Source organism: Oncorhynchus masou, chromosome 8 (genome assembly GCF_036934945.1).
Source record: "Oncorhynchus masou masou isolate Uvic2021 chromosome 8, UVic_Omas_1.1, whole genome shotgun sequence".
In the NCBI taxonomy this organism is placed as follows: Eukaryota; Metazoa; Chordata; class Actinopteri; order Salmoniformes; family Salmonidae; genus Oncorhynchus; species Oncorhynchus masou.
Window position 1 is genome coordinate 28,162,658 of NC_088219.1, and position 24,106 is coordinate 28,186,763.

The following is a 24,106-nucleotide window of genomic DNA, read 5'->3' on the forward strand; positions in this document are numbered from 1 at the left end:
TTCTAACCTACTCCACTCCATAGAATTATTTAGTATCTTGTGTCAGGGTAGGTCTATGTGGTACTTGTAACATTCTGTAAAAATATGAAATGCCAGCATCTCTGCTCTGTGTATATTCTTCGGTCGTTTTAGGTACGGTTGTTGATTCCTGGTCTATTCATGGGAGAAGGAGGGCCCTTCATTTTCCCTACGAACAACAGAATTACACTTTGGGTAATTAATGTACAAAGAAAACATTCAAGTAACTGCCAAAATAAAATAAATACCAACATAAAGTGTCTTAATAGGGAATTGGGCCACAAGCCAGAACATTTTCAATACATCTTGGCATAGATTTTACCAGACGTCTGGAACTCTATTGAAGGGATGCCACACCATTCTTCCACAAGAAATTCCATAATTTGATGTTTTGTTGATAGTGGAAAACACTGTCTCAGACGCCGTTCCAGAATCTCCCATAATAAGTGTTGAATTAGGTTGAGATATGGTAACTAAGATGGCCATGGCCTACAGAGCCTTCAGAAAGTATTCACACCCCTTTCCCTATTCCATATTGTGTTGTGTTACAGCCTGAATATTACATGGATTACATTTAGATTTTGTGTCACTGATCTAAACACAATGCCCCATAATGCCAAAGTGGAATTTTGTTAGAAGAACATTTTCGAAAATGATAAAAATATGTAAACCTGAAATATCAATAAGTAATCAACCCCTTTCTTGTGGTTGCTTAAATAAGTTTAGGAGTAAAAATGAGCTTAGCAAATCACATAGTAAGTTGCATGGACTCATTCAGTGTTCAATAATAGTGTTTAATATTATTTTTTAATAACTACCCCGTCTTTGTACCCCACACATATAACTATCTGTAAGGTAGCAAAAAATAACACTAAGGTAACCTGCCTAAATGACTAACGACCCGTAGCACTCACATCTGTAGCCATGAAGTGCTTTGAAAGGCTGGTCATGGCTCACATCAACACCATTATCCCAGAAACCCTAGACCTACTCCAATTTGCATACCACCCTAACAGATCCACAGTCCACACTGCCCTTTCCCAGCTGGACAAAAGGAACACCTATGTGAGAATGCTATTCATTGACTTCAACTCAGCGTTCAACACCTTAGTGCCCTCAAAGCTCATCAATAAGCTAAGGACCCTGGGACTAAACACCTCCCTTTGTAACTGGATCCTGGACTACCTGACGGGCCATCACCAGGTGGTAAGAGTAGGTAACAACACATCTGCCACGCTGATCCTCAACACAGGGGCCCCCCAGGGGTGCGTGCTCAGTCCCTTCCTGTACTCCCTGTTCACTCAAGACTGCACGGCCAGGCACGACTCCAACACCATCAAGTTTGCCAATGACACAACAGTGTTGCTGCTCTCTGTGGTTCTCATTTATGCATAGCTTGATCACCGACAATGACGAGACAGCCTCTCGGGAGGAGGTCGGAGACCTGGCCTTGTGGTGCCAAGACAACAACCTCTCCCTCAACGTGACCAATACAAAGGAGATTATTGTGGACCACAGTTGTGAAGAGGGCATGACAAAACCTATTTCCTCTCAGGAGACTGAAAAGATTTGGCATGGGTCCTCAGATCCTCAAAGGGTTCTACAGCTGCATCATAGACTGGTTGCATCACTGCCTGGTACGGCAACTGCTCGGCCTCTGACCGCAAGGCACTACAGAGGGTAATGCGTACAGCCCAGTACATCACTGGGGCCAAGCTTTCTGCCATCCAGGACCTCTATAACAGGCAGTGTCAGAGGACGGGCCTAAAAATTGTCAGAGACTCCAGCAACCCTAGTCATAGACTGTTTTCTCTGCTACCACACGGCAAGCGGTACCGGAGCGCCATGTCTTGGTCCAAGAGGCTTCCAAAGAGCTTCTACCCCCAAACCATAAGACTCTTGAACATCTAATCAAATGGCTTCCCAGATTATTTGCATTGTCCCCCCTCCCCCTCTTTGACAGTGCTGCTGCTACTCTGTTGTTGTCATCTATAAATAGTCACTTTATTAACTCTACCTACATGTACATATTACCTCAATTACCTTGACTAAACGGTGCCTCCGCACATTGACTCTGTACCGGTACCCCCCTGTATATAGTCTCACTATTGCTATTTTACTGATGCTAATTAATTACTTGTTACTTTTATTTCTTATTCATATATATTTTTTAACTGCATTGTTGGTTAGGGGCTCGTAAGTAAGCATTTCACTGTTCAATACACCCAGTCACTACAAGATTCATGCGTCCTCCCCAACTCCGTTGCCGGAGAGGAAGGAATCTGTTCAGGGATTTCACAATGAGGCCAATGGTGATTTTAAAACAGTTCCAGAGTTTAATGGCTGTGATAGGAGAAAACTGAGGATGGACCAAAAACTTTGTAGTTACTCCACAATAATAACCTTAATGACAGAGTGAAAAGAAGGAAGCTTGTACAAAACCAAAATATTCCAAACCATGCATCCTGTTTGCAACAAGGCACTAAAGTAATACTGCAAAGAATGTTGCAAAGAAATTAAAAACAGCTTTAGAAGCTTTGTCCTTGATGAATCGATGGTCTCAGCTTCCTGTCAGTGTAATATATTGACAAGATTTTTGACAGATATTTAACTAGGCAAGTCAGTTAAGAACAAATTCTTATTTTCAATGACAGCCTAGGAACAGTGGGTTAACTGACTGTTCAGGGGTAGAACGACACATTTGTACCTTGTCAGTTTGGGGGTTTGAACTTGCAACCTTCCGGTTGCTAGTCCAACTCTCTAACCACTAGGCTACCCTGCTGCCCCCTCACTTGCATTGGATATGGAGGGGGTGGGGGAGGGTGCAAAATGCACACCAGCCACTGCGAGGGCAAAGGCCTATACTGTAGGTGTCAAGGGTAGTAGCCTACAATGTTTTTTTTAGGACACATTTACTGGATGTAATTCATCTCTATTGACCAAAAAACTAATCTGGAAATTCCAGAGCTCAATTTTAACAATGTATAGCAATTATAGACTAACTGTCAACCCGAAATGTCAAGCACTAGAATAGGTTCAGTAAAATAGTGAACTACAAAAGTATGACTGTTTTGGGTCTGTACTCCAGCACTATGGATTTGAAATGCTACAACTAAGGTAAACTGCAGACTGAGCTTTAATTTGAGGGTATTGTCATCCATATCTGGTGAACAGTTTAGAAATTACGGCACTTTTTGTACATAGTCTTGCCCCCCCCCCCCCTCATCTCCAGTGGTGTTTCACAATTGTATGTTTTAAACGAGCTGGTTAAAGAAAAAAAATACCATGTTTTGTCAGTCTCTCTGGCACAGAAATGGTTGAGACGCTATACTGTACTGCCAATGTGTCAGTACTACTGCCTGTCTAGGTAGGGTCAGGGTGTGTTTGCATGGCTGGTGGCCTGCCGAGGGGGCTGAATTGTCCCAGTCCGGCCACCAGTCCCATTTGCATGGGAAAGCATCATACACCAACAAACCAGCAGCCAGTTCTCATGTCTAGATTAATTTCAACTTCCACTAACCCATTTAATGGACTAGATTCCCCTTAATTAGCATATTCAGAACTGTTTTGACTGACAGGTGGGAGAGCAGTGCATGTACACAGTGTTAGTAAGGTTTTAATTCAGGGTGGAGAGGACCAGCCCTAGATCAAACAGATGCCACCTGATATTGGTCAAGGGCGCATTAGGAGGCCAAAGGAGACAGCTGAGGAATTGAATTAATCTCCCTGTATGTGATGGGCATTCACAGGGGCTGAGAAAAGGGGCTCATCTGTCGCACCAATTGCCTCTTTCCTCTGATTTGCGCCTGGGTAGTGATCGTCTCATTGATTCTAGCACGGAGCACACCACATGTTAATGTGACCCCTGGTGGTATGCAAGTGCATCCTTAAAGTTGTCCTGAAGCCACAGCAATAAGGAAACATTGATTGCAGTAGTTCTAGTTTCTGAAGGTGTAGCAAGCAGTCAGGAGCACCACCAGTTGTCACCACAATGTGACCCCATGGCCATCACCAAAACAAGATCAATGAGTTTAGCCTGAATGACACTACCAACCCTAACATGTGAGATGAACATAACACATCCCAAAGGAACACCTTTGACTGCCTGGAATCGCCTAGGTCCTGATGAATTGTAGCATATAGAATTCCCAGTAGCAAGTGGTTCACTGACAAGTCAGTGAATTGCGAGGCCCTCTTGTGGACATTTCATGTAATCTATTTACACATCAGTATAGAACTTTACAAAGGCAGGAGGAAACATTTATGTAATCATTTATTGTCAAACCAATCAGAACAGAAAGCAAATTTGTTAACATTTTGTTAATAAGTCTTTGCTGGGCCAGTAGCCTATTCTACCACCCCTCCACACACACATGTAGTAGCCCACAGACAAAGCTCCCATAGCAGTCAGCAACACTAGAGGGACCACCAGTAACAAGAGCCAGACTGGACACACCTTCAGTTGATCTGGAAAAGACAATATATTTCAACTTAGTCAATGACCTACTTGGACCTTACAAACATTGCTAAGCCATAATGTGAGCAGCACAAAATATGGCTTGTAAACATACCTCAAAATCCAGGGATGGATGAGCGCTGTACTCATTACCCGAAAGAACAAATTGAAATACTGCTTGCTTTGATGAGCTGCCCTTTTCAGCATCATGCTAGGCAAAAGTAGCCAATTGGATTACATGAAACTGCAACACCTAGCATTGGGGTAGCGGTTATGGAATCCAAGGGGTTGTTATAGCCTAACTTTAGCTAGCTTGAGGACAAAAGGGCAGTTTAAACTAGTATTTCAATCTACAATGTGTCACATTGGATTATAGAGTTATCTTCCATCCCTTGATTTAAGTATGTTTGAGACATATCCGGGGCCACACTGACCACATTATGATAGCCGAGCATTGACCTAGGGGTGTAGTCGTTAGGCCAAACAGTTGCAAAGAAGTACAATGGACAAGTTACGTCCCTCCCTGTTCATTTAAGAAGCATTTCACAACAGAATGAATAAACCAGAAATGTACTTCTGGTCCTCAGATCAAAATAATGTCTACACAAAATCACTAAAAGGGTGATTACTGAATGAGTGGGAGGACATCAGCTCACCTTGTTCCTCTACACCAGGAGTCTCATCCGAGTCATAGGTCTGCGGCTCGTCCGAGTCATAGGTCTGCGGCTCATCCGAGTCATAGGTCTCCCGCTCATCCGAGTCATAGGTCTCCCGCTCATCCGAGTCATAGGTCTGCAGCTCATCCGAGTCATAGGTCTGCAGCTCATCCGAGTCATAGGTCTGCAGCTCATCCGAGTCATAGGTCTGCAGCTCATCCGAGTCATAGGTCTCCCGCTCATCCGAGTCATAGGTCTGCAGCTCATCCGAGTCATAGGTCTGCAGCTCATCCGAGTCATAAGTTTGTGGAATCTCCACAGAGATGGTCCACTGGTCTACACTGTACCTTAATTGTGGAACTCCTAGAGGTAGTGGAGGGAAGAACAGAGCTGAAACAGGTCAGAGGCACACCTAACATCACTGCTTTTTGTTAAAAAAATAAAAACAGGAAAAAGATAACTTAAGTTTCCAGATTAGCAAAAGGAAAATGAATGGAAGCTTTAAAAATGGTAGAGCCAGACTTAAATAAACATTAAGCCAGTTATCAAATTGTTTGGCATACCTGTTTGGGCCACAATTGTGGCCACGAGCATCAAAAACAGAGCACTGTTGATAAAGAACATCATTCTGACTATATTCCTGCACTCAGGCCACCTGGACTTTTTATGTGAGTAGCTAATGCAGTTAATTAAAACAAGTGCTGTCACCTGTGGAACGCTTACTCAATCAGGACGAATTACTAACACTAGTTGAACTCATTGAGCTCTTTGATTTGATTGGTTTTGACAGTGGCACTCTAGGCATTTTATTGGTTAATCTATGTTGTGTTGCATTGTTGCAGTACAATCTGCAGGGAATGAAAGAGGTGACTGCACCACAGAGATAGAGAACTCTGTATCTTTGTATATGTTCCATTGAGGCTATCTCCATTTTGAAGTAGTACATTTTCTTCTTCAAGACTGGCTGATCCCTCCTGATGAGCAGGTTGGACATGACTCCAACAGGGCCACCAAGTGGGATCAGCCAATGAAATTGGAAGTCCCACCCAGTTGACTATATTAACATCAAGGAAGCCCTCAATGGCACGCCCCTGCTCGCATGGCCTTTTGGCCACTCGAGGCCTCTATCATTCTCCATTGACCGCACATATTTTTCTAAATGCACCCAAAGTCGTTTCAAATGAATGCAGACATTTGTCCAACATGTTAGACCTTAGTGACCAACCTCAAACACTGAACAATATCTCTTGGCAAGAGTTATCAATCATAATTTCCCAGAGGAATGCTACTGAGACAGTTCTGTGCTACTTGTTGCCAAGTGTGTTGTCATAACACATCCATAGTTACAAAAACATTTCTGACACTGCAGCATAAAAGGAATGTTAAACTGTGATACGGATTTTTGAAAGTTAAATTACTCTCTGCAATAATGTTTTGGCTGTGTATGAAGGGTTGCCCATTCATTAAAACAAAGATTCTTATTCTCGCTTATAAACTGTTAAAATATGTAGAACATTGTTTGCACATACCAATGCTTGAGGAAAGAAATAAGGCAACATTATTGATTCATTCATTTATACAATATAGGATATGTTGTTTTTCTAGAGTATATTTAACAGTTGCAAAATAGGGGAATAACTAGATAGTGGCACATTACTGTATATCTTTCAGTTTCAATAATAAAATGTGTTTGAAAATGTAAAATGTTTTCAGTAGCTGGTTTGAAAACATATTTGAATATTAAGGCTAAAACATTGGAAATAAAACATTCCAGCATGAAAACAAATACGTTAAACAAAGACATTGAAATACAGTATGACATTTGATTTTGTGACTATGTGGACAAATGATCTGAAAGAGGAAACGTTCACAAACTATCACAAAGCTGTCGAGTTTTGGTGCCTTTGGCTTTTTCACATTCACTAAGAATGAAACAATATATAACAAATACAGAAATTGACTTATAACAAAATGTAAATAACAATTATTGCTGAATGTTAGTTAGTTCTGGTGTATGAACAATTGGCAACATTTCCCAGTATGTCACATTCACTTACACATTCCAATCGCAATTCCCATTTTTGTGTAAAATGACTTGGTTTTGTTGCATAGTGCAGCACAGCAATGTATACTGATGGGTAGCCTTGGCAATAATGATATGTATTTTATGCATAATCTTTTCATACGCTTTCTGCATAGGCCATGTTACACAATTATTACAATACTTTCTATACCTAAAATGTCACCAAAGGAACTGAATCATTAGTGCTAACAAAAACTTAACAAATATTCTGTTCAACTCAGTATTGAATGACAAGGGGCAAAAAAGCTCTGAGGTTAATCTCAAGACTGAACATTGAAAAGTGCATCACACTATACTCTGTCAAGCTTTATTCAAAGTGACAGACAACTGTGCATTGTCATTCTTTCTGTATTAAACAAAAAAAACTAAGATAAATGTTTACTTGTAATGAAATAGGTTCTCAGTGCCAGGTATGATGACACTGACCCGAATGTTTCCTGAAAATGGCTAACAGCAAGAGCTTCCTGGATACACGACAAGTGTAGGTCTGAACATGAACAGGTGGGCACTGCAGGCCAGTAGCAGCTAGGGGTATTCAACTCTGGCGGGCAACACTGTCTACTGGATCTCTATTCTCCCTGATACAATGTAATTGATGGGCCGAGGAGTCCTAAGTCCCCCTAACCTGGGAGTTGAAAATAAAAAGATGACAATAGGGTTGAAAGAGAGGGGCATAGACAACTGTGGACTCTGGAGGACTGGAGTTGAGTAACCCTGCTGTGTTGGCTTCACAGTGACGTTAGTAGAGTGATCAGCAGAGGCTTCAAGCTGGCTACAGGATGGATGTGGTCCTTTTAGTCGTGCTTCTTTCCTATAGACTGACCGTACGCAGGCTGGAGTTCAGTAGGAAGTCCAGTCTCCTGTGGAGCATAGAGACAGAGAAGGGCTTTAGGGTTTGAGGATAGCAAGGATGGGACCTCACCTCAGACACTGTGAAGACCATTACAATTTACAAAGCCACTCGTGAACCCAGAGTTCCATATGTTGAAAGAATAAAGGGGGGAACATTTGTTAATAAAGTGTCCTGGCTCCCTACAGCCATTACCAAGTGCATATAGGCCGATAGATATGGTTATAAATATGCACTCACTGTGAATGGCCACACTAGGTGGGTGAAAACACAACAAATTGGCCAGCGTTGATTTTTCAGTGTAACATTTCTAGTTTTGATTAAGGGGTTAAATTCACTCTATAAAAGTGAAAGTAACACTCAGTGGTGTAAAATAACCCCCAGTTTTGGTGTTAATAACCACAGTCCCATCATTATCATATTTCCCAGCATGCTCTACTGCAGCTAGATTTTTTAGGATTGTTTTTAATATCTGGGATTTTGTAGGTATATTGATTGATTGGTCTGATGCTGCACAAAGATAAATAACATACATTTTTCTAACTAATCCAATCAGTTAGATATATTTATTGCACCCGTTACTGAAATGGTTGTTCCAGTTTAAATGTTTTAGGTAGTCTTATTTCAACCAAGTTTCCTAACCCTGGCTGTCATTCTGAATGCAAGTGAATAAAAATTCCAATTGTTGGATATCCTAACTCTGGATGGACTCCAATAGGAATTAGGCATCACTTTGCAAACCAGCATAATGTGACTTGCAGGCCTGATGTGGCCTGTAACCCAGGAATTTCCTAAAACTGTTAGGGTAAAACTAGGCCATCAAAGTAAGGCTTTATGATATACAGTTGAAATCGGAAGTTTACATACACTTAGGTTGGAGTCATTAAAACTCGTTTTTCAACCACTCCACAAATTTCTTGTTAACAAACTATAATTTTGGCATGTCGGTTAGGACATCTACTTTGTGCATGACACAAGTCATTTTTCCAACAATTGTTTACAGACAGATTATTTCACTTATAATTCACTGTATCACAATTCCAGTGGGTCAGAAATGTACATACACTAAATTGACTGTGCCTTTAAAACGTCTTCGAGCTACCCCCCTACTTTTTTCAATTTCCGCCAGAAGACATACCCAAATCTAACTGCCTGTAGCTCAGGCACAGAACCAAGGATATGCATATTCTTGGTAACATTTGAAAGAAAACACTCTGAAGTTTGTGTAAATGTGAATTGAATGTAAGAGAATATAACACAATAGATCTGGTTTAGATAATACAATGAAAACAAACATACATTTTTTATTATCATATTTAAAATGAACAAAATAAAACAAACATTCAGATAGGATGATGGGGACAATTTCAGTGAAAAACATAAGAGGGCAACAGTACTTGTGCAAAGTTTCAGAATGATAACTTCCAAAATGAGTGTGCTACATGACATTTGTCATGAAGTGACCCAGGTGTCCCACACAAGTAGCCCAAATGTACCCAAGTGGCCAAATTGGGGAAGTTATACATTTTGAATGGAATAACTATATACAAAATACCAAAATGGTATTCTAACAACACACCCCCCCCCCAAAACAAATTGAGAAAAAAACATGAAAATGATGCCAGGTGCCATAGCAGTCTCTTTCTGCTGTAAAGCAGAGGGTCACCAAGCATGTGGTGCAGGTGATGGGGGACTTCATTTTGCAAAGAACACAGCGACGCCTCCATGCTGTGCCCTTTTGGCCCTGAGGCACATCCATGCCTGCAGAAATACATTTGGGCAGATGAACACCACTTGTGTCAGGACCTGGATGAACCAGCTTCAGTGGGGGATGGACGCCTTGGCACTGGGGGCTCCCATTCGGAGTCAGTGTCACTCTGGAAGAAAATGTTCAGTTAGAGTTTCACATATGAGCCCTGTATCAACAGGTAAAATAAACAGATATACAGTGGGGCAAAAAAGTATTTAGTCAGCCACCAATTGTGCAAGTTCTCCCACTTAAAAAGATGAGAGGCCTGTAATTTTCATCATAGGCACACTTCAACTATATCAGACAAAATGAGAAAAAAATCCCCAAAAAATCACATTGTAAGATTTTTAATTCATTTATTTGCAAATTATGGTGGAAAATAAGTATTTGGTCACCTACAAACAAGCAGGATTTCTGGCTCTCACAGACCTGTAACTTCTTATTTAAGAGGCTCCTCTGTCCTCCACTCGCTACCTGTATTAATGGCACCTGTTTGAACTTGTTATCAGTATAAAAGACACCTGTCCACAACCTCAAACAGTCACACTCCAAACTCCACTATGGCCAAGACCAAAGAGCTGTCAAAGGACACCAGAAACAAAATTGTAGACCTGCACCAGGCTGGGAAGACTGAATCTGCAATAGGTAAGCAGCTTGGTTTGAAGAAATCAACTGTGGGAGCAATTATTAGGAAATGGAAGACATACAAGACCACTGATAATCTCCCTCGATCTGGGGCTCCACGCAAGATTTCACCCCGTGGGGTCAAAATGATCACAAGAACGGTGAGCAAAAATCGCAGAACCACACGGGGGGACCTAGTGAATGACCTGCAGAGAGCTGGGACCCAAGTAACAAAGCCTACCATCAGTAACACACTACGCCGCCAGGGACTCAAATCCTGCAGTGCCAGACGTGTCCCCCTGCTTAAGCCAGTACATATCCAGGCCCGTCTGAAGTTTGCTAGAGAGTATTTGGATGATCTAGAAGAAGATTGGGAGAATGTCATATGGTCAGATGAAACCAAAATAGAATTTTTGGTAAAAACGTCGTGTTTGGAGGACAAAGAATGCTGAGTTGCATCCAAAGAACACAATACCTACTGTGAAGCATGGGGGTGGAAACATCATGCTTTGGGGCTGTTTTTCTGCAAAGGGACCAGGACGACTGATCCGTGTAAAGGAAAGAATGAATGGGGCATGTATCGTGAGATTTTGAGTGAAAACCTCCTTCCATCAGCAAGGGCATTGAAGATGAAACGTGGCTGGGTCTTTCAGCATGACAATGATCCCAAACACACTGCCCGGTCAACGAAGGAGTGGCTTTGTAAGAAACATTTTACGGTCCTGGAGTGGCCTAGCCAGTCTCCAGATCTCAACCCCATAGAAAATCTTTGGAGGGAGTTGAAAGTCCGTGTTGCCCGTCAACATCCCCAAAACATCACTGCTCTAGAGAAGATCTGCATGGAGGAATGGGCCAAAATACCAGCAAGTGTGTGGGAAAACCTTGTGAAGACTTTCAGAAAACGTTTGACCTGTCATTGCCAACAAAGGGTAAAAAACAAAGTATTGAGATAAACTTTTGTTATTGACCAAATACTTATTTTCCACCATAATTTGCAAATAAATTCATTAAAAATCCTACAATGTGATTTTCTGGATTTTTTTTTCTCATTTTGTCTGTCATAGTTGAAGTGTACCTATGATGACAATTACAGGCCTCTCTCATCTTTTTAAGTTGGAGAACTTGCACAATTGGTGGCTGACTAAATACTTTTTTGCCCCACTGTATATAGAGTACAGGGAACATAAGGTTTAATATATTATTATAGACCTGCTAGATCTACTGTCTCATTTATATTATGACATTTCAGCTAGATCTACTGTCTTTATTATATTACAACAGACCAGCTGTATCTACTGTCTCCATTTCACTTTGGCCATTGTTGTGGGCCTGCCCTCCCCTCAACAGCCTCAAGTAGGCTATTTCATTTCACAAATAATATTTTATATTATTAATTTCAAACAACGGCATTAGCATGAGAAGAACTTACCAGTCCAAAACGATGTCCTCTCCGTTCAAAAAATATTCCTCCATTTGGGAATCGCTAAATGAATCGTCCTCAATCAATTTCTTCTAAAATTGTGTGTATATCTGTATATCTAGACTTAGATTTAGCTTTCCCTGACTTAGTCGCCATACTGATTGATATATAAACAGCTGAATATGCGCTTTACCAAAACAATGCTGTGCGCAACATGCGTGGCTCCTTCCGGTATGAATCGTCAATGGCGAATGAACCTCTTTACGCCGGAGTTTACTACATGGGTTGGTCTTCCAACACATAAACATTACATATTGCCGTTTACCTCAGCTCATTGGCTATCTACCCAGCTAGATTTCAAGACGATCAGTGGTCATTGGGTTAAAATACAGTCAATCAACGAAACAGTGGTCATATCATTGGTGCACAATGATGTCATTACTTGTTGTCTTCAAATCGGTTTCTTTCAGTCAATACATCCCGCGAAATGACCCATCAGGTTTGGTTGTGTTACAAACACCAATGATATGACTACTGTTTGGTTGTGTTACAAACAACCCAGTTGATTGCAATGAAACCAAACATGACTGGAAAAGTCACGTTTTTTGTGTGTATTTACCGCGAATGTGTCATGGAAAATGGAATGAGACGGAATTCACGACACAAGAGGTTCACAAAATGTTTCGTGTTAGGCTATAAAAATGGATTTTAACAAACAAAAGACCATTCATTGTGTAACAATGAGCATTGGGATTGCAAACAGAGGAAGATCGTCAAAGGTAAACGATTTATTTTATTGTAGTTTGTGATTTTGTTACGCCTGTGCTGGTTGAAAGTTTTTTTTATGAGGCTCTATTTTCAGATAATCGCATCGTATTATTTCACAGTAAATCCTTTTTTAAATCTGACAACGCAGTTGGATTAGCAAGATTCTAGGCTTTCGAAACATGTGAGACACTTGTATTTTCATGAATGTTTAATATGACTATTTATGTAGCGATCACCGTATGTTGTCGAATTTCATCCCGCTACCGGGTTCGGTGCGCAGAGCGGTTAAACAGCTTGGAAAATTCCAGAAAATGAAGTCATGGCTTTAGAAGCTTCTGATAGGCTAATTGACATAATTTGAGTCAAATGGAGGTGTACCTGTGGATGTATTTCAAGGCCTACCTTCAAACTCAGTGCCTCTTTGCTTGACATCATGGGAAAATCAAAAAGAAATCAGCCAAGAACAAATCAAAAAAATTGTGGACCTCAACAAGTCTGGTTCATCCTTGGGAGCAATTTCCAAACTCCTGAAGGTACCACATTCATCTGTACAAACAATAGTACGCAAGTATAAATACCACGGGACCACGCAGCCGTCATACCGCTCAGGAAGGGGATGCATTCTGATCCTAGAGATAAACGTACTTCGGTGCGAAAAGTGCAAATAAATCCCAGAACAACAGCAAAGGACCGTGTGAAGATGCTGGAGGAAACAGGTACAAAAGTATCTATATCCACAGTAAAACGAGTCCTATATTGACATAACCTGAAAAGCCGCTCAGCAAGGAAGAAGCCACTGCTCCAAAACCACCATAAAAAAAGCCAGACTATAGTTTGCAACTGCACATGAGGACAATGATTGTACTTTTTGGAGAAATGTCCTCTGGTCTGATGAAACAAAAATAGAACTGTTTGGCCATAATGACCATCGTTATGTTTGGAGGATAAAGGGGAGGCTTGCGAGCCGAAGGACACCATCCCAACCATGAGGCATGTGGGTGGCAGCATCATGTTGTGGGGGTGCGTTGCTGCAGGAGGGACTGGTGCACTTCACAAAATAGATGGCATCATGAGGAGGAAAATTATGTGGATGTATTGAAGAAACATCTCAAGACATCAGTCAGGAAGTTAAAGCTTGGTCGCAAATGGGTCTTCCAAATGGACAATGACCCCAAGAATACTTCCAAAGTTGTTGCAAAATGGCTTAAGGACAACAAAGTCAATGCATTGGATTGGCCATCACAAAGCCCTGACCTCGAACCAATAGAAAATTTGTGGACAGAACTGAAAAAGCGTGTGCAAGCAAGGAGGCCTACAAACCTGACTCAGTTACACCAGCTCTGTCAGGAGGAATGGACCAAAATTCACCCAACTCATTGTGGGAAGCTTGTGGAAGGCTACCCGAAACATTTGACTCAAGTTAAACAATTTAAAGGCAATGCTACCAAATACTAATTGAGTGTATGTAAACTTCTGACCCACTGGGAATGTGATGAAAGAAATAAAAGCTGAAATAACTCATTCTCTCTACTATTATTCTGACATTTCACATTATTAAAACAAAGTGGTGATCCTAACTGACCTAAGACAGGGAATTTTCAGGAATTGTGAAACTGAGTTTAAATGTATTTGGCTAAGGTGTATGTAAATTTCCGACTTCAACATTGGGTAATGCAACATTTACTGTGTGGACTGTATCTCAAAGTCATGCAAGATACTCGGTTGTGTGGCTCCTGGGTGGCGCAGTGGTTAAGGGCGCTGTACTGCAGCGCCAGCTGTGCCATCAGAGTCCCTGCGTTCTCGCCCAGGCTCTGTCGTAACCGGCCGCGACCGGGAGGTCCGTGGGGCGACGCACAATTGGCCTAGCGTCGTCCGGGTTAGGGAGGGCTTGGTCGGTAGGGATGTCCTTGTCTCATCGCGCACCAGCGACTCTTGTGGCAGGCCGGGCGCAGTGCGCGCTAACCAAGGTTGCCAGGTGCACGGTGTACCCTCCGACACATTGGTGCGGCTGGCTTCCGGGTTGGGTGCGCGCTGTGTTAAGAAGCAGTACGGCTGGTTGGGTTGTGTATCGGAGGACGCATGACTTTCAACCTTCGTCTCTCCCGAGCCCGTACGGGAGTTGTAGCGATGAGAAAAGATAGTAGCTACTACAACAAATGGATACCACGAAATTGGGGAGAAAAAGGGGTCAAATTCAACAGAAATAAATAACAATATAAAAATAAAAGATACTCTGGTTGTAAAACAGCAGAGGCCTTTTGCTTTCAAAACAGTGTTTTCCCCACAATCGCATGTCTGCTGTTCCTGACAGCAACTCCACAATCAGCTGTTTGAGAAAAGCTGTGGGCTCCCCAAATTGCAGGTTTCCCGACAAATTGCATTCAAGTGATAAAACAAAAACAGCAATTTTTTTTTTTTTAGGAAGCCAATGACCTGTAATTTCTAAATAAATGTAATGCATACCAGAGGTGGGGAAGTCCGAAGGGATGGCAGAAGCAGAGAGGGGGAATCCCTCCCACCCCCTACAAACTGAACCCTGAATATACCTCTTCAATGGCACCTCATGGATTGGAGATAAATAAGAATGGTGGCTACACATCTAACATTACATAAAGTAGGCTACCAAGCCTTAAAAAATCTATGACTGAAGCAAAGGTGTGTGTGACTCCTAATATGACACTTAAATAGATGCATACATTTAAAAAAAGGTAATGTTGTTAACTAAGATCATGTGGGAATTTTTAATCTCAATGGGCTGGTGTGGTGGTGCACACACACACACAAAGGCAGGCTTAGACATTTAACTGCAAACTAATACCGTGGCAAACTTGGGCCATAAACATCGAATTGCAAACGTCCCTAAGTACACACTCTTCCCCCCTCTCACTCGCAGAGTTTCTCTTGCTCTACCTTCTTTCTTTCTCACACACGTTTATCATGCTCTCTCTCTCGAACATACACAGTCCTTCACGGTCTCTCTGACACATACACTGAGTGTACAAAACATTAACAACACCTTCCTAATATTGAGTTGGGTCATGGACTTTACAAGGTGTCGAAAGCGTTCCACAGAGACGCTGGCCCATGTTGTCGCCAATGCTTCCCACAGTTATGTGAAGTTGGCTAGATATCCTTTGGGTGGTGGACCATTCTTGATACACACGTGAAACTGTTGAGTGTGAAAAACATAGCAGCGTTGCAGTTCTTGACACAAACCGGTGTGCCTGGCACCGGGTGGGTATCATTTGTGGAACGTTCCACCAGGAATCTGTTCCAAAAACTGCATAAAGTACAAGGTTGCCAACTAACAATGCATACAAAGTAGCATGATCAATTCAACTAGTTGACGAATAGGCATCAACTCACCACGTAGCTTATTCTTAATGTTTGACCATAGGCCACCAGAGTGAGGACAGACATTTCCCTGAATAAACGTGGTGAGTAAAAAACCTAATTAAATAGCCCACTCCCTACCTGGTATCTGCCGCTATACAATTTTGTATGCGTTGTTTGTTGACATCCTTGTTATTTACGAAGTTTTTGGAACAGATTCCTGTTGGAACGTTCCACAAATTATACCCACACCCTGGCACCTACTACCATACCCCGTTCAAAGGCACTTAAATATTTTTCTCTTACCCATTCACCCTCTGAATAGCAAACATACACAATCCATGTAAATTTCACCTGGATTCATTATGTTTTGTACACTCAGTGTATATCTGGAACACATGTACACACACACTTAACCCCCCCACCAACACACACACTGACCTGTCGATAGGGTGGATGATGAAGGGAATGGTGGAGAGGCCGATGGCCATGGTGGTCCACTTGCGAACGGAGAGGGGCAGGTGCGTGGTTCTTCCTAGGAGGTAGAGAGAGGCAGCACACACACGGTTGATGGTGAAGCATGGGATAGCGACCAAAGCCAGGGCCTGCCATACAAAACATGTCCACCATCGCTGCAGCTACCTTGGTTCTCTTCCCTGGGTTGTCACCATGCTCCTACAGAACAGGGATAGACAATTGCATAACCGAATGCATTCAACCAAAATGTGTATTCTGCATTTAATCCAACCCCTCGGAATCAGAGAGGTGCAGGGGGCTGCCTTAAATTGACGTCAACGTTGGGGGTTAACTTCCTTGCTCAAGGGCAGAACGGCAGATTTTGCCACTTTGCCGGCTTGGGGATTTGAACCGGCAACCCTTCGGTTACTGGCCCAACACTCTTAACTGCTAGTTTACCTGCCGCTCCAAGAGACCATAAAGCTTTGCTTTTACAAAAAGTCCTTCCTTACCACAGCAGCCTTCTTCCCCTTGTCCAAAGCATCATCGGAAACATACACGGTGGCAACCGCACACGTGGCCCATACAGCGCTCACTGGCGCCAGGGCACGGAAGGCCTCCCCCACCTCATTGGCATAGCCTGTCAGCACAAGATTACATGCCAGGGTAAGATACGAGTGCAATAAGGCTTTAACTGCCTCACTGTTGTGAGAGGCCTCTACACAAATCATAGCCAACCCTCACCGGAGGAGAGTTGGGGAGGTAAAACATAATGTATTAGAATAATAATTCAAATTTCCCTCTTGGACCTCTGCCATATAAAGGGGGGTACATTAATATAGACTTTTGTTCAGTGTTCTGCTTATTAGCAGTAACCCCCCTGACACAACTCTTTCCCTAGAATGGGCGGTGACCTTTGGAACAATATGCACCGTCTGCTCCAACAGGGTTGGAATGACTAATAATGCCCTTGGTCTGTCATTAGAACGCAGCTGTTGGCTGCTGCTGAACCTGTACTGCCACCCTGTGGGCAAACATTAGGCTAACGTTAGATCCGTAGGCCTTTTTAATTTAACGGTTATTTAACCAGGTAAGCCAATTATGTACACATTTTTATTTACAATGATTGCAAGAGGCCTCATGTGAGGATGGGGCTGGAATTAAAAATAATTAAAATAGTAAGACTAAATAGACAACAGACAGAAGACACATTTTGTACCATGTTGTATTGCCTTAGGTCTCTCCTTATTTATTTAATTAGCCAAGTCAGTTAAGAACAAAGTGTTATTATTACAATGACGGCCTACCCCAGCCCTGACGACGCTGGGCCAATTGTGCACCGCCCTATGGGACTCCCAATCACAGCGTTTTATAATACAGCCTACAATTGAACCAGGGTCTGTAGTGACACCTCTAGCACTGAGATGCAGTCCCTTAGACCGCTGCGCCACTTGGGAGCCCGGGATGTGTTGTGGTGTCTCTTGTTGTGATGTGTGTTTTGTCCTATATTTTTATTTTATTTTTTACTTTTGGTAGGCTGTCATTGTAAATAAGAATTTGACTTTAACAGACTTGCCCAGTTAAATTAAAATTAAAAAACACTAGCAACAGCACAACTGCATTTTTGGTTAAGGGCTTGTAAGTAAGCACCTGCAGTTGTATTCGGCACAAAATACAATTGACATATACGATTTGATATACAACAGCAAACAATGCAGAATGTCGTCCCCGCGAATATCTATGGCAAGACATCATTCACCGACGTTTCGTCAAAATCGTGTCAGTCAAACAGATCAAGAAATAAACATGTGCCCGTTATAGCGCCACTGTGTGGTTGATATGAATGTTCTCGCATATGTTGAGTCTTGACAGTGTTTGCAACGTGTACCAAATTGAGTTACAATACGAGTATCCTTGACTGATTTATATGCATTTATGTGGCAGACCACACAACTGTATTAGGTACAAGTCTGGAAAATATTGCACTGAGAGACCTGTGGTCTGGCAGATAACATATGAAAGTTCATACAAATCGGTAATTCGGTGCCAGCGGATCATCATTTTAAGTGTTTTCCCCTCAAACGAATTAAAAAAAAAAAAAAATCGGACCAGTGCCGTCTTGAGATATCGCGCGTGACCAACTTACGAACAAGACAGACTTGTTGGCTATGATTTATGTAGAGGCCTCTCACAACAGTGAGGCAGTTAAAGCCTTATTGCACTCGTATCTTACCCTGGCATGTAATCTTGTGCTGACAGGCTATGCCAATGAGGTGGGGGAGGCCTTCCGTACCCTGGCGCCAGTGAGCGCTGTATGGGCCACATGTGCGGTTGCCACCGTGTATGTTTCCGCTGATGCTTTGGACAAGGGGAAGAAGGCTGCTGTGGTAAGGAAGGACTTTTTGTAAAAGCAAAGCTTTATGGTCCCCGATTTAATGGTCGATAGCCACATGGTAGTTAAGGCGATGCAAACTACTGACGTCGTTGATTCTAGTAGTTACTCGAGATGTCTCAACCTGTTAATTTGTGTCTTTTGAACAGGTTATACTTGTGATATACCTGTAGTTACATTAAATGAGATGGGGGCAAACTTTTAAAAATAGCTAATTTTGAGCAAGAATCAGTCAAACATTCGTAAATTCGCTCTGGCTATCTAGTCCAATTTTCAGAGCACTCTCGCCTGAGTGTGCAGGGCGCAGAATTTACGAACGCTCAGCCTGAACACCGACTGAATATGGCCGTTGTCAGTAAACATCGGCAAAAAAAGCGTCATTAAATCGTTGCCAGCAGCACGGTCACCAACGTTCTGGATAACATGAAAAGAGCCGAAACAGCTCTACTCGGACGACTAAAATGGACACAGATGTTCTCATTTGTGTCTGAAGTAGCTAGCCAATTAGCGTGGTGCTTGATTCCTCCGCCTGAGCGTCCAGTGTGCGCTCTGAATTTACAAAAGGACAATCTGACAATGCTCCAGAATTTACGAACGCCAAGAGACACTCTGGCACTCCAGATTTAATTTAAGAACACACACCCCTAGTCATCATGACACATTGTGTTCACAGACTATATATGCTAGTGCTGTGAAAAGGAAAATAAATAAAATGGTATCAAGTGTTGTACTCTGGGCTCCAATTGCGACCTTGGTCGTATATGCTCAAAAACACTTCGCTGTACGACCTGGAATATTGATTTGATCAGTGTGCCTAGAAAAATATTTACCCACGTAATACATTGAACGGCAACGTATTTGTGGTGTTGGAAACAAGCAGTTGTTCAATTTAGTGTTTTGTGTCCGACGCGCTCCGGTTGTTGTTACATTTGTATCATATTTGGCAAGAGAGATTGTTCTATAACTTGAGAGTTTACAGGAAATTCAACAACTCTCAGAGGACAGTGGAATTTGATAAGACTGCTTCTTTAAAGGGCGACTGCATTTCCTGATGTTTTTTTTTACTTCCTGATTTGGTTGATTAAAAATGACTCAGTTGTTTTCAGTTGTGTGTTCGCAGGTGGGAAGAGTTAGCCAAATAATTTCGCCAATTACTGTAACTTCAGCCAGCTGGTGTGCAACCGTGGAAATGTTGGTTTGCCTTTGGATAGACAATCTCTGGGGTCAGGGAGTGTAAATAAATGACACAATGTAAATTAGTCTATTTTAATGTTGCAAACCTTTTACATTTTCTCATTAAATGCTTTCAATATTTGTGAATACGTTTTTACAATTTATAGTTGGTTTGAGGTTTAAGTCATTGACATTTGGAGCTATTGGAATTTTAACATATTGTCCCATGTACATTGTGTAATTTACTGATGGTCCCAAACTAGCCCTAAAGTTAACCAAAAATGACCATAAACATTACAATTGGGTCACATGCAACTGCACTCTGAATTGATTATTACTTGTGTGCTGCCAGCTGTGGGCAGGATTTACAAACCCAACCTTCATTCACATTGTGATACAGTCATGACCACAAGTATCACAAAACTCTTCTGTTTTGGACGAGATTGACTTTATGACCAATTATCCTATTTGCAATTTTGACAGTAGAATAAAATGTTTCTGACGGAAAATGTACGGGAAACGCCGCCACTGTTTCCTGTCTGGAAAGCCCTTAAGGGCAAAATGTTTTTTTTTTTTTTTTTTACTAAAAACAATCACTTTTATCAACTTCCACTGTCCTCAAAGAGTTGCTGAATTTTTCTCCTCATTCGTGCACCTTGGTTGGGGAGCGGGGTAGCAGCAGTGTTCACTTACCTTTACGCTTCACCTGTGAGAACCATAAGAACGGGCAAGTCTGACTCAACTCCATCCATAGAGTTGAGCTGAGACTAGAGTTTGTGTTTTAGCAACAAACAAAAAAATACATGCAACAACAAACATAGATACACGGTTATGGTTTAAGATTTGAATGGTTTTAAGTATCGACTGCACAGCAACTCAAGGGTGTCTGAGGTTCAACTCTAGTCAACACTCAACTCTGTGGATTAAATCTTTGTGGAGTGGAGGTACTTGGCTACTTCCGTCATGGTTGCACCTTTACAATTTAAAAATATATTTATATTTCACACACTTTATTTAACTAAGTAGGCTAGTTGAGAACTGCGACCTGGCCAAGATAAAGCAAAGCAGTTAGACACAAACAACAACACAGAGTTACACATGGAATAAACAAACATACAGTCAATAATACAGTAGAAAAAGTCTATATACAGTGTGTGCAAATGAGGTAAGATAAGGCAATAAATAGGCCATAGTGGCGAAGTAATTACAATATAGCAATTAAACACTAGGGTGATAGATGTGCAGAAGATGAATGCGTAAGTAGAGATACTGGGGTTCAAAGGAGAAAAATAAATAAAATACAGTATGGGGATGAGGTAGTTGGATGGGCTACGTACAGGTGCAGTGACCTGTGTGCTGCTCTGACAACTGGTGCTTAAAGTTAGTGAGGGAGATATGAGTCTCCAGCTTCAGTGATTCTTGCAATTAGTTCCAGTCATTGGCAGCAGAAAACTGTAAGAAAAGGCAGCCAAAGGAGGAATTGGCTTTGGGGGTGACCAGTGAAATATACCTGCTGGAGCATGTGCTACGGGTGGGTGCTGCTATGGTGACCAGTGAGCTGAGATAAGGTGGGGGGGCTTCACCTAGCAAAGAATTGTAGATGACCTGGAGCCAGTGGGTCTGGTGATAAGTATGAAGTGAGGGCCAGCCAACGAGAGAGTACAGGTCACAGTGGTGGGTAGTATATGGGGCTTTGGTGCCAAACGGATGGCACTGTGATAGACTGCATCCAATTTGTTGAGTAGAGTGTTAGAGACTATTTTGTAAATGACATCACCGAAGTCGAGGATCGGTAGGATAGTCAGTTTTATGAGGGTATGTTTGGCAGCATGCGTGAAGGATGCTTTGTTGTGAAATAGGAAGCCGATTCTAGATTTAATTTTGGATTGGAGATGCTTAATGTGAGTCTGGAAAGAGAGTTTACAGTCTAACCAGACACCTAGGTATTTGTAGTTGTCCACATATTCTAAGTCAGAACTGTCCAGAGTAGTGATGCTGTACGGGCGGGCAGGTGCGGCCAGCGATCGGTTGAAGTGTATGCATTTAGTTTTACTTGCATTTGGAGGCCACGGAAGGAGAGTTGTATGGCATTGAAGCTCGTCTGGAGGTTAGTTAACACAGTGTCCAAAGAATGGCCAGAAGTATAGAATGGTGTTGTCTACGTAGAGGTGGATCAGAGAATCACCAGCAGCAAAAGCGACATCATTGATGTATACAGAGAAGAGAGTTAGCCCGAGAATTGAACCCTGTGGCACCCCCATAGAGACTGCCAGAGGTCTGTACAACAGGCCCTCCGATTTGACACACTGAACTCTATCAGAGAAGTAGTTGGTGAACCAAGCGAGGCAGTCCTTTGAGAAACCAAGGCTGTAGAGTCTGCCGATAAGAATGTGGTGATTGACAGAGTCGAAAGCCTTGGGCAGGTTGATGAATACGGCTGCACGGTATTGTCTCTTATCGATGGCGGTTATGATATCGTTTAGGACCTTGAGCGTGGCTGAGGTGCACCCATGACCAGCCCTGAAACCAGATTGCATAGCGGAGAAGGTATGGTGGGATTAGAAATGGTCGGTGATCTGTTTTGTTAACTTGGGTTTCGAAGACCTTAGATGCAATGCAGAAAACTAGGCTAGGCAAACTGTTCAAAAGTTATGATTCATATTACTGGAGCTACATTTTTGGTGGGTCACATTTTGTAATTTCATAAGCCATGTCGTGGGCCGTGTTAAACTAGCCTCCTACTGGACCACTAACTATTTGTTGACCTCATACCTTGTCCAGTCATGTAGCTGGCTAACAACCTGGTGATGTGACCAATGGCAAATAGGCTATGGTTTAAGATGGTTTTGGAAGAAAAGAAAGGAGCTGGATAGCAACTCCAGGAGATGTGCTTCAAAGATAGGATAGGCCTAATCTCCTTCTCTGGTGTTCCTATACATTTTTGTCCTGGGAGTACCAGTAAATTTGGAGCACCAGTGCTAGAACTTGGGAGCACCAGAGCTATAGCCTGGGTACCCCAGTCTGTTTTTTCTAACATTCTAGAACTTGCCACTCCTTGTCATGCCAATGTCATGTTTGGTATCAAAAGGAGTTGGCATGAAAGTATCTCACTAGCTTGAAATCTTGCCAATGGAGCTTGCACACTGGTTTGTACGTTGTCAAGGAGAGCTGCCACAGCTGTTTGCGATCAGTGGACTATTGGTTTGAGCCTGGTAAGGGGACAGTGACCACTGGGACCAGACTACCAGTGCTACCAAAGAAAAATATAATTTAGAGCCCTGCTTGTAGCCTTCTTCTCCTAACACACTGGCAGCACTAAAAAAAACATTCAATGCACACAGCAGCCCTTCGCTATCTTTCTTATCAGATGAACAGAGACCAATTCTGCCACTTCAAGTTAATCTGTATCTGGAACAGGTTATAGTACTGATTATGCCAGAACACTAAATTCTGAGCACAAATGACATATTCTGTAACACTGTATCTGTCATTTCCCTTTTTCAACTACCACACAGGCTACTGAATGTGTTTTACAATACACTGATCAACAATTGATTGGTGTTGTAATAACTTTTTAAAGATGCTTCATTTGCTAAACATGAAGCTCCAGTTATAGGCTAGATGTTTATGTGGCTACTTAAGGAGGCTCCAGAGCCGTTTGTGCTTCTGAGATAATAAGCCAATCAAATCAAAGTGCTTTATTGGCACAATCAAACAACCTGCAACACACAACTTCAGCTCAGCCAAGGGGGGAGGTGTGTGAGTGACAGAAAGAGGGAAAGACAGTTTTATTAGAATGCCGACGGAAGCGATGGATGCCGTTTTACAGGTCCTAACCAATTGTGCTGTTTATGCGTGTTTTTTTGCATTGTTTGTAACTCATTTTGTACATAAAGTTTCTATGAAAATAAAGAGAGTCAAACACTCCAATAAATTACTGGGAGTTTATATATGGAGTGTGGGACTCCATTTTTATAGTTTAGAATTTATTTGCCATTAGTCAGCACCTCCACACAAAAATAATTGTTCTGGGAGTGAGTCAGCTCATGTTTTTTATTGTACATAATGTTTCTGCCCCCATCTCTTATTACCGAAAATAGCTTCTGGTTATCAGAACAGTGATTACT

At 42.1% G+C, this 24,106-nt stretch overlaps 1 protein-coding gene across 1 annotated transcript in view; it reads left to right on the top strand.

Annotated features, from left to right (window-relative positions):
- Positions 1-18,551: 18,551 nt before the first annotated feature.
- Positions 18,552-24,106, top strand: part of LOC135544475 (VIP36-like protein) — a 32,966-nt gene continuing 27,411 nt past the window's right edge. Inside the window, exon 1 of the mRNA XM_064972116.1 lies at positions 18,552-18,801. The gene's annotated coding sequence lies outside the window, so the exon portion shown is untranslated. The remainder of the gene's footprint in view (positions 18,802-24,106) is intronic.